Below are 10,574 nucleotides of genomic sequence, written 5' to 3'. Positions count from 1 at the left end.
CTTGTGTGTCTTGTTCAGTGGTGGTCGTCTTTCAGCCTTTCTTACCTTGGCCATGTCTCTGAGTATTGCACACCTTGTGCTTTTGGGCACTCCAGTGATGTTGCAGCTCTTAAATATGGCCAAACTGGTGGCAAGTGGCATCTTGGCAGCTGCACGCTTGACTTTTCTCAGTTCATGGGCAATTATTTTGCGCCTTGATTTTTCCACAAGCTTCTTGCGACCCTGTTGACTATTTTGAATGAAACGCTTGATTGTTCGATGATCACGCTTCAGAAGCTTTGCAATTTTAAGAGTGCTGCATCCCTCTGCAAGATATCTCACTATTTTTGACTTTTCTGAGCCTCTCAAGTCCTTCTTTTGACCCATTTTGCCAAAGGAAAGGAAGTTGCCTAATAATTATGCACACCTGATATAGGGTGTTGATGTCATTAGACCACACCCCTTCTCATTACAGAGATGCACATCACCTAATATGCTTAATTGGTAGTAGGCTTTCGAGCCTATACAGCTTGGAGTAAGACAACATGCATAAAGAGGATGATGTGGTCAAAATACTCATTTGCCTAATAATTCTGCACTCCCTGTATATCTAATTTAGAACAAAATATGAGGGGGCGCTTCCTATATCTAATGAAATTGTATATATCTAATTATATGATAATAAACATGTGAGAGATATAGAACCAAACCATATGATCCAGTGGTAATGGGTAAAGAAAGTCCCAACAAGAGTCCCAATTGAGATATTGGACTGATAGCTGTTTGTGAAATCCAAATGATCCAAATCTGCTTATGGAACAGATAAATATGGCTGTTCTCCTCCTCACAGACGTATCTGGGTGTAGCTGTAAAAGAAACAGAGGGGCGCCTCATGTGTGCATCAGCATATCAAAGAAAGAATGGAACAAATAAACACGCCAAATGTATACTCACATTTAGCCCAAGTACACCAATGTACTGGTAGAAGCAGGCTGGTAACTTGGGGTGTACCAGCTAACCCTCTCCAGATATAGGGAAAATGATGCAGGTGTGTACTGACCCATTCCGTGTGTGGTCGATTCCCAGTACTTGAATGCCAGGGGGGGTATCTATGCTACTTAATAAGGTGCTGTGCCAATGCTTGTATAAAAAAAAATAATAGTTATATGTCATATGTGTAAATCAGTGACTCATGACAGCAATTCCATCACAAGTCACACCACTGGAGACATATTTGATATTAAAACTTATATGGACTGTAGTTCAGAATATGTAATTTATGTTCTCACATGCCAATGTGGAGTACAATAGATAGGTTGCACGTGTAGGAAGGTACCTACGAGGTGGAGTGAGCATAATAGGAATTTAAATATTGGTTCATTGAAACATAGTGTCTCCAAACACAGAGTTATACAGCACAACAAACAGAATACCTTTGTGATCACTCCACTAGAGAGCATATCATGCTCTAATAGGTGTAATAGATATTATTGGATTGGACATACTGGATCTATTGTTTCCAGTCCCTTTTCCCCTCTGGATTAAATGAGGTTATCAATCTAGCTGCTTTATGATATGTTTGTATATTATGCACTATAATAAGAGGCCACCATTCATTGATTCATTCATGAGGGAGGTATTCCTCTGTTTCATTCTCTGTATTACATGTGTGTAAATCAGTGCTGGTTGCATGCCAATGGTGGGCACATGTGTCACTTATTATTTGATCTGTTGGGACCTTAGTATAATAATCTGTCCCGTCTGGTCCTTTTTACAACACTCTCATTTATCTATATGCTAATATAGAACAGCATTTTCATATAAAGACCTACATTTATAGGCTATATCTTATACCACTAGCTTAGAGATATATGTGTTTATATATATATATATATATATATATATATACGTATATAGGTGTATGTGTATATATATATATATATATATATGTAATGGGGCCTTTATAAAAGACCATTCATGATAATCACACAAGTGTTGGTTGCATCTGAATAGTTGGTACCCGCATGGTACATTAGCCACTGCAATATCCTTTTCTATCTGGTTCCACCCCTTATTCATCCACACGACAATATAGAATACTGTTTCTTATATATCTAATTTGCATGTCTTACCCAGAGTTCTCTGGTGCATTGGTAACAATGTATGCTGAATACTTCTGGGGAAAAGCAAGCGGGGATACTTGCCTAGATTCTAAAAAGGAAATGCAGGCACTACTCGGAAGGTGACTAAAATATAGAACATTTTATTGAATCCAAAAATGTTATTATATATATATCACAGATGCATAGGAAGACAAAACAGGGGAGACCTTTCTCCCCTGTTTTGTCTTCCTCCGTATCTGTGATATATATCTTTTTTTAAATTTTTAGATTCAATAAAATTTTCTATATTTTAGTCACCCTCTGAGTAGTGCTTTTACTTTTTTGGATTACCTGTATTTGGCAGTTCTAATCAGCCGCCGTTGCTACAGCACTCCGGTGTTTTGGAAGAACTTTGACCTTTTTCTCGATCTCCATGTGATTTCCGGCACTGTTTCTTGTGTTTGCTGTGTTCCAGAGGATACTTCATACTTGCCTAGATTTCCGAACTAGATTTCCTAATTGGCTATACAATAATTATATGGGATAGATAGATAGATAGATAGATAGATAGATGATAGATAGATAGATAGATAGATAGATAGATAGATAACTGGGGAGGCTGGATTTATGAGTGTGCAGGTGAAATGTCCAGAGGGGTAATATTCTGTAGTTTAACAAGGTTAAGTTGGTGTGTCTGCTGAAGCTACACATATACCCTAAGTGCCTGGATTAGGCTTTTGTTTTGTTAAAAAATTATACAAAGTTTTATTGTTTTTCACAGTCTTCTCATTTTAACTTTTCCCTCTAGACCACTGTTTATGTTTGAGTTGTGGATTATTATACCATTTGTTAAAATATTTTCCTTATACACCAGTGATTATTCTGTAAGCAATAAAAAGGTATCCACAGATTCTGAGCTATCTACTTACTTAGAGAGGGATTTCTTTTAATATGTACCCCTTGATACCTGTTGAGCATATAGGAATGTTGGCCTGTATTAACCAATAAGCTAGAATAAGTAAATTATTGGCTAGATGTGAAATGTTCTGCAGAGGTAATTTAAGGGTTAAGATCTTTATTTATATTTTTTATTTATTTTACTGAAAATTGCTCACATGTATACTGCAAACAAGATGGTTAGCAAGTATCAGTGGTAATTGGTGATTTTTAAAGTTGGTGGATCAATAAACCTCATCTATTGACAACTTCCCAAACTCCACCGCTTTGGCCCACACCTAGACACAGATGTTGGGGGAGCACTTACTTATAGGGGAGCAACTATAAACAACATCAATGTCCTTCAACTGAATGTCTAAACAATGAAAAAGCTTAGATATGCAGTTTTATTTAACTTTAGTTTAGTCAAAATTCCCCTACAAGTAGAATAGGGCCATAGAATATATTTCACCATTCCCCAAAAAAGTTATTTTTAAACACACATACACACACATACACACTATCTTTATTTCTCTCTCTTTCTCTTTCTCTTTTTCTCTCTCTTTCTCTCTCTCTCTCTCTCTCTCTCTCTCAGTCTCCAACTCTCACTTTCTCTCAATCTCTCTCTCTCTCTCTTGCTATTTCTCTCTCACACACTCTCTCTCTCTGTACAGGGGCAAAAAACTATGTCAGAATCTTCCAAGTTCAAATAAAAATCTTATTAGCGCCTTTCATTTATTATATATTTACACTATAAAAATGCCAAATTATGAAAGTTATTTTTAAAAGAAACGAATATGGTTATTTTTCTGTCTCTCTCTCTCTCCATCTTTATCTACCTGCTGTATCTCTTCCCTTTCTCTTTGTTCTTTTCTCTCTCTCCTTCCCACTTTTTTAATCCATCAACCCCCTTTCTCCCATTGTTCCCCTTTTTTATTTTGCAATCTTTACCCCCCTCTTACCCTATTCTGTTTTTTTTCCACAGGTAGTAATTAATCTCTACTCTTCCTGTAGCTGATTTTCCCACCCTAGCTAAAACATAAACAAGCTTTACAATAGTGAAAACTGTCAGATGTGGGAGGGCTACTGAAAGAGTACTCGCACCACATATAATAAATGCTGATTTAGCACAGGCATTTATTTTTACATGGACGAAGGTGGGGCTATCAACCTTCAAGCACTGAACCACTAAAACCACTAGATGAAGCTGCTCATATAGGAGAAGAAGGGATAGAGAAAAGGAAAAGTCTGAATTGCATAAAATGTATATGGAAAACTGCTGTCTGATTAAAGTATTTTTTTGCCTAAAAATAATAATAATAATCTATATGGACATAAAAACAAAAATATTATGATAAAACAAAAATAAGAGAGTTTCAGAAATTATTTTTTTTTTTTGTCAGAGCCAATGCTGCAACATGGAAAAGCCTCCATTAAACGTAATCTGCCTCATGCATCCATACAGTACCAGATTAGATCTATAAAAATGAGCTGCTGAATCCACTGAACTATTTCATATGTACCATATTACTGAGAGAGGCAGATTGTTGGAACCGAAGAACAGGAAATCATCATTCATCAGCAGCAGACCTAATAAATAATGTAACTCATAGAGATAAATATTTATTTATTCACCAGGAATCAAGCTTTGTCAGATTGAAGCATCAGATCATATGCATTATCACTCTATCTATTTTATACCAGCTGCATAGAGGAATCATCATATCAGATATGTCTTTGCAGCTTTTATATATCAGCTATATGTCAATGTGAGATAGTATTCAAGGCGCTAAATTTCTCCTTTTGTTAGCTATATTCCCAGTTAAAGCTTTAGATGTATGGCCAATGATGCAGTTCCGATTGAAGCCTGCAGTAAGACATCTCCCAATGTTCCAGCTACATAGCTAACACCAGAGATCAGATATATGGTCCCTTCAGCCCACTTTATGTTATTTATATGTACAAGTAAGAGAAAAAAACAGATTCATGGATCATGCAATCTCTATTAAGCTATTAATATGCCAAAATGAGAGCACATATCTAAAGTGTGACACTTGTAGCTCCTATTTTGTCCGCATTGTGTCATATCATAATCATTAAACCTACAGCACCTAACCTTTGTTTGCAGCTAGTGCTGTTTTATTTTGTGCATGGGCTAGATAGTGGAGGCGATGAAAGAGTTGAGTCTGGTTGCCACACCTACATGGTATCCAGACAGTTAAATGTTATGTAGTTAAATGGTAAATTGGGCAGCATTATCAATAACAACTAGGAACTAGGTAGGCCGCAACTGATATGTAAGCTTTCTTGCTGTTGTGGGTTTTTTTTAATCTTGTTTTTGCTTCATGCCATATTATTCTCCCCATATCATTCAATACAAACAACACAAATAAACACAGATTGCTTATTATCAAAAGGGACAAAAACATATGTTCAAATTTGGAGTACTTAACTTAAAATAATCTGTGTGCCTTGAAACTTTTTCCATTTTTTAAATAGTGAAACAAAGAATGTTGGATATGTTTATTTGTTCTCAGTTTAGAATTGTTGCTAAATGTGTTTTTAACAGGAAACTTATTTTCACTACTTTGATTAATACATTTAAATTGAAAAAAAAATAATTCACAATGCTGAAATTAACATTGAAAAGTTAATTGTTATAAATATCCATGAAAAATCTACATTTAGAGATTTAGTCCATTATTTCTTTAAATATAATTTAAATTATTTCGAAATAATTAATAGTCAATGGGAGCATTCAATTTTCCTCTCCAATGTCATTTTCAGACATTTGTCCATCCATAATTAGAATGTTATTGTTACTTTACAGTGCACTGCTATAACATTTGTATTTTACTTCACAAATTTCAAATCTGATTAATCAAGAGACCAATATAAATATTTCATTAAAATGTAGTATTTCACCTTACAGATGCTCTTTATTGTAAAGGTTATTTAGCATTCTTATTAAAAATATTAACAACACCAGGTGGATATAAAATAATTGGTTTCCATATGGACATAAAATGCAGAAAGAACAATCAATCCCAAGGATTTCTCTTACATGGCATTTTAAATATTTAAATGGAAGTTCTTTGACTTTCTTGTATAAAATGTTTTATATGCAAACATATGCAGCTACAGCTGAAATATATTATACAATATGAAGATAATTGTTATATGTTACAGCAAGTATTATATGTTACAGCAAGTTCCAATAAAGTCCAATAAGCAACGTTTATTAAATGTTAAGATTTTGTTGGGATTCTTACCTGTAGAGTACATGTGGTGTAAAGTTCCTTTTTGTGAGGTGAACCTATAGGATAACATTAATGAGAATATGAATGGGTTTCTTGCATATATTTGTTGTAACTCCCCCTGTTTCTTTTTGGTGGCCCAAATGATAACTGCTACCAGACTGGAGTTAAAGGCTTTAGCATTAGGTGCCTATTAAAGAGAATTATTTTATGGGTTGTGAAAAATAGGAGGTTAATAGCAGAGAGGAATTTAATAGTATGGGGTTTATTAAAGGTCAGGGTTAAAACCAATGTAAGGCCAGCATTTTAAAGGTTATTAGAGGCTAGGGGGTTAGTAGTGAGGAAGTTTTAGCAGTGGGTGTTAATTGTGATGGAACTTATGTTGATTAGGAGGATAATAAAATAAGAGGTCTAGCAGTTTAGGGATTATTTATTGTTTAATGGGCTCCATTATTGTGTTGGTGTTTGTGGTAGTTTAAGGCTGGTTAGACAGTCTTAGTACACATTAGACATGCATTTAGATTGGGATGAATAAACAATAAATAAATACAAATTTTGTTGTACTGTTTTTCTTTGTTTCAAAACAAAAAGCAAGCAGCCCCTTTAAAGAACAAACAAAGGAATGAATGATGGTGCAACAAAAATGTGTTCTTTTCATTAATGCCATTCGCACCATTACTCTAAAGGCATGAATGGCTTTTCTGCAGATGGAAGTCCAGATTTACTCAAATATCTAGCAAATTTATTGTCAGTTGGTTTATTCCTTTTTCAGCAAAAAAGTTTCTAAGCTTCACTTTTGTTCTTGGTCCCTACAACTTTATTTACTCTCTGTATCCATGTTTTGCAACCTAAAAACAAGAATATTTTTTTAACAATGTATCTGAACTTGCCAACCAAAAATGTCAGATTGTGTAACCACACATACATATTTAATAATATTTTTGCCATAAAATATATTTTTGGGAGACCCCAGAGAACCACTATCTGATTGATAACATCTAGATAAAGAGACCACTTTCCTTGATGACAACTAAGAAAAACTGCTTCCCAGTTGTTCACTCCTGGAATATGAACTGCAGAAATCAGGCAACATTGGCTTCTGCCCAGGAAAGAATTTGAGAAACTTCATTGATAGCTAGGGAACTACAAGTTCCCCCTGATAAATGATGAAGGCCACTGCAAAAAAATTGTCTGTCTAAAAATTGAAATAAGACACCCTTTTCGACAGACACCAACTCTGAAGGGCTCTGAAAATAGCATTATATAACAATTATTGGCAACCTCACCTCCCAAGGAAACCAAACCCCTTGTGCCCTTCAGAGACCCCCAGATGGCCCCCCAACCTGAAAGATTTGCCTCTGAAGAGATCACATTCTAAATAGGTTGAGTAAAAGAAGCCCCCGGCATAATAAGCTGATGATTCAGCTACCCAGACAGTGACTGACTTGTCCTGTGATTTAGATACATCTTTTACCAGCTGAGTATGATTCCTGCACTATTGCTGAAGCATGCATTGCTGAAAAAGCCTCAAGTAAAACCAAGCAAACGGAAAAGCATCCAATGCAGTAATCATGAGGCATAACACCTCCATGCAAAATAATAACTGACAGAAAAGAAAGAGACTGAATATTTGGACAAGCTAACACTAGCTTTAACCTTCTTAGATCTGTCAAAGAGAGATTCATGGAAACTGAATCTTTCTGAAATCTCAGAAAAACAAACCTTGTCTGAGGAACCTGAGAACTCTTTGGAAATTTGATTTATCCAATCATGTTGCTAAAGAAACAACAACAGCCTGTAAGTGAGAGATTCTGCTCATTGAAAATAAAAAAAAATAAAAAAATAAAGCAGAACCAAGATATCGACCAGGTAAGGAAGCAATGCCCTGATCACAGACAAAAGGGTTCTCAGAACCTTTATAAATAGTCTGGTAGTGCAACAGATACTGGACTGGTATCTGTCACTTCAGGAGCCCAAGGAAGGATACTGACTCAAGCAGGTTACTGGCAAGGGTGAGACCAAGTGTTTATGGAACAGGACTGGTAACTGAGCAGGATACTGGTACCACAGGAATATAAGCCTAATACTGGAGAGTCAGGGTACTGGACAGAATATCAAATATAAATCCAGAACAGCAAAAAAGAATAATCAGAGATTGCCAGGGTCCTAACCAGTTGAGCAGAAATCGCACCAAATTAGCAGGCAGAGGCAGAGATCAGGTACAAGCAAAGGGGTCAGAATAGTGAGAATCAGTGCTTCCAAGCTACTAAAGCTCTCTGTCAAGCTGCTTTCTCTTTGTTAGGCAGTGGCATCTAAAAAAATAAAAATGTAGTATATATTATAAATATTGACATTGTATGGTAGTTTATGCATTTTTTAAAAGTTTATTTAGTGTCATTCAAAAAATAAAATACTGGCTTAGATAATTCATCATTTAGTGTAACCAAGGTTGGTGTGGTTACATCATCGGACATATATTCACCTTGAGTCAATAGCACAAAAACCTATCTTAACATTTGACCTTGAGATCAAATAATTAACTTTTATTTTTTAAGCAAATACTCATTTTACAGAAGTAACTCTTTTTACATAGTTTTCCACTAGTTATGTGTGTCCTGTGACTTAAAATGGCTTTTTATGGGTAGGTTAAGACGGGAGCTCTAAGTGTGTCATGCAAGTGATAAGGGGTATTGTGCAACTCTTTGCCCGCATCAGAAGTAGCAAACGAATTATGATTTAAAAGTAAATGCGATTTCTTGAGCAGAATTTAATTTATTGCCCATTGAGTTAGCGGGACTTCAGAGCTCTGGTTAAGTGTTATGTAAGAAAATAAAAGTTGCACAAAAACATCAAAAATACCTTTAAAAGTACAGTTACACTCATAATAACACTGATAAAAATTATTAAAAAAATATTGATTAAAATATTGATTAATAAGGGCTCAAAGATATCAGGGGGGCGAGATTACATATGCGGCGCATGCTTCAGTGTAACTGCTGAAACTCGTGTCGCCCGTAATTTCCCCTCGCACATCGGGGAATCACATAAACCCTGCCGGCAGTTCATAAAGTGCCGTAAGTCGGATGAACTAGCGAAGTTCAGAAATGTGCCTGAATACAAATTTCTGGAGTCGCCAGTGACTTAAGGCACGTTAGAAACTGCCGGCGCCTACGAAAATAAAAAAAAGTAAAATCTCCCGTAAAAGTCTAACACGCCTCCGAAAAATAAACCCGAGACATAAAAACCCCTATATCCGCAATCCTCCCACATCGCAACTAATAATAAAAGTATTAACCCCTAAACCGACAAACCTCCACAACGCAATATGCCTAATTAAACTATTTACCCGTAATCCGCCATTCACCCATATCGCAATCTCCCTAATATATGTATTAACCCCTAACCCGCCATTCACCCACATCGAGATTAACCTAATTAAACTATTAACCCCTAATCTGCCATTAACCCACATCACAATTAACCTAATAAATCTATTAACCCCTAAACTGCCAAACCCCCACAACCCAATTAACCTATTTAAATTACTAAACCCCCTAACCTAACACCTAAATTAACCCCAATAACCTAAATTAAAAAATACTAAGTTACAATAAAAATATAAAACCTACTTTAAAAAAAAAAATGAAATTAATCTAAAATTACAAAAAATAAAAAAATCTAACATTACTTAAAATAATAAACCAAATTATCAAAAATTAAACCTAATTCCTATGAAAATAAAAAAGCCCCCCCCCCAATCTAATACTAAACTACCCTTAAAAGGGCTTTTTGTAGGGGATTGCCCTAACTTAAACAGTTCGTTTGCATTAAAAAAAATACTAAGTCCCCCCTCTAAGAGTAAAACCCCCCACCCACCAAACCCCCCTAAATAAAAAAACCTAACACTAAAAAATCCTAAACTACCCATTGCCCCTAAAGGGGCATTTGTATGGGCATTGCCCTTAAAAGGGCATTCAGCTCTTTAACTGCCCTTTAAAGGGCATTCAGCTCTTTTACAAGTGCCCATAAAATCCCTAATCTAAAAAATAAAAAAAACAAAAATAAAAAAAATTCTAACTCTGAGCCCAATAGGTACTCACCGTTCCTGAAGTCCGGCAGAGAAGGTCCTCTTTCAGGCGGCGATGAAGTCTTCTTGGAACTGGCGACATCTTCCATCTTCATCCAGGACCAAGCCGGTGCGGAGCGGAGATGACCGCAGAACTGAAGACCGGCGAACGTGGAGCCATGGAGCGTGGAGGATCCTCTTAGTACGATCACCACCATACAATTAATATTGAAT

The sequence above is a fragment of the Bombina bombina genome, chromosome 2, assembly GCF_027579735.1.
Source record: "Bombina bombina isolate aBomBom1 chromosome 2, aBomBom1.pri, whole genome shotgun sequence".
NCBI classification, from domain to species: domain Eukaryota; kingdom Metazoa; phylum Chordata; class Amphibia; order Anura; family Bombinatoridae; genus Bombina; species Bombina bombina.
The sequence above is the reverse complement of the archived record's forward strand: the minus strand, read 5'-3'. Positions refer to the sequence as shown.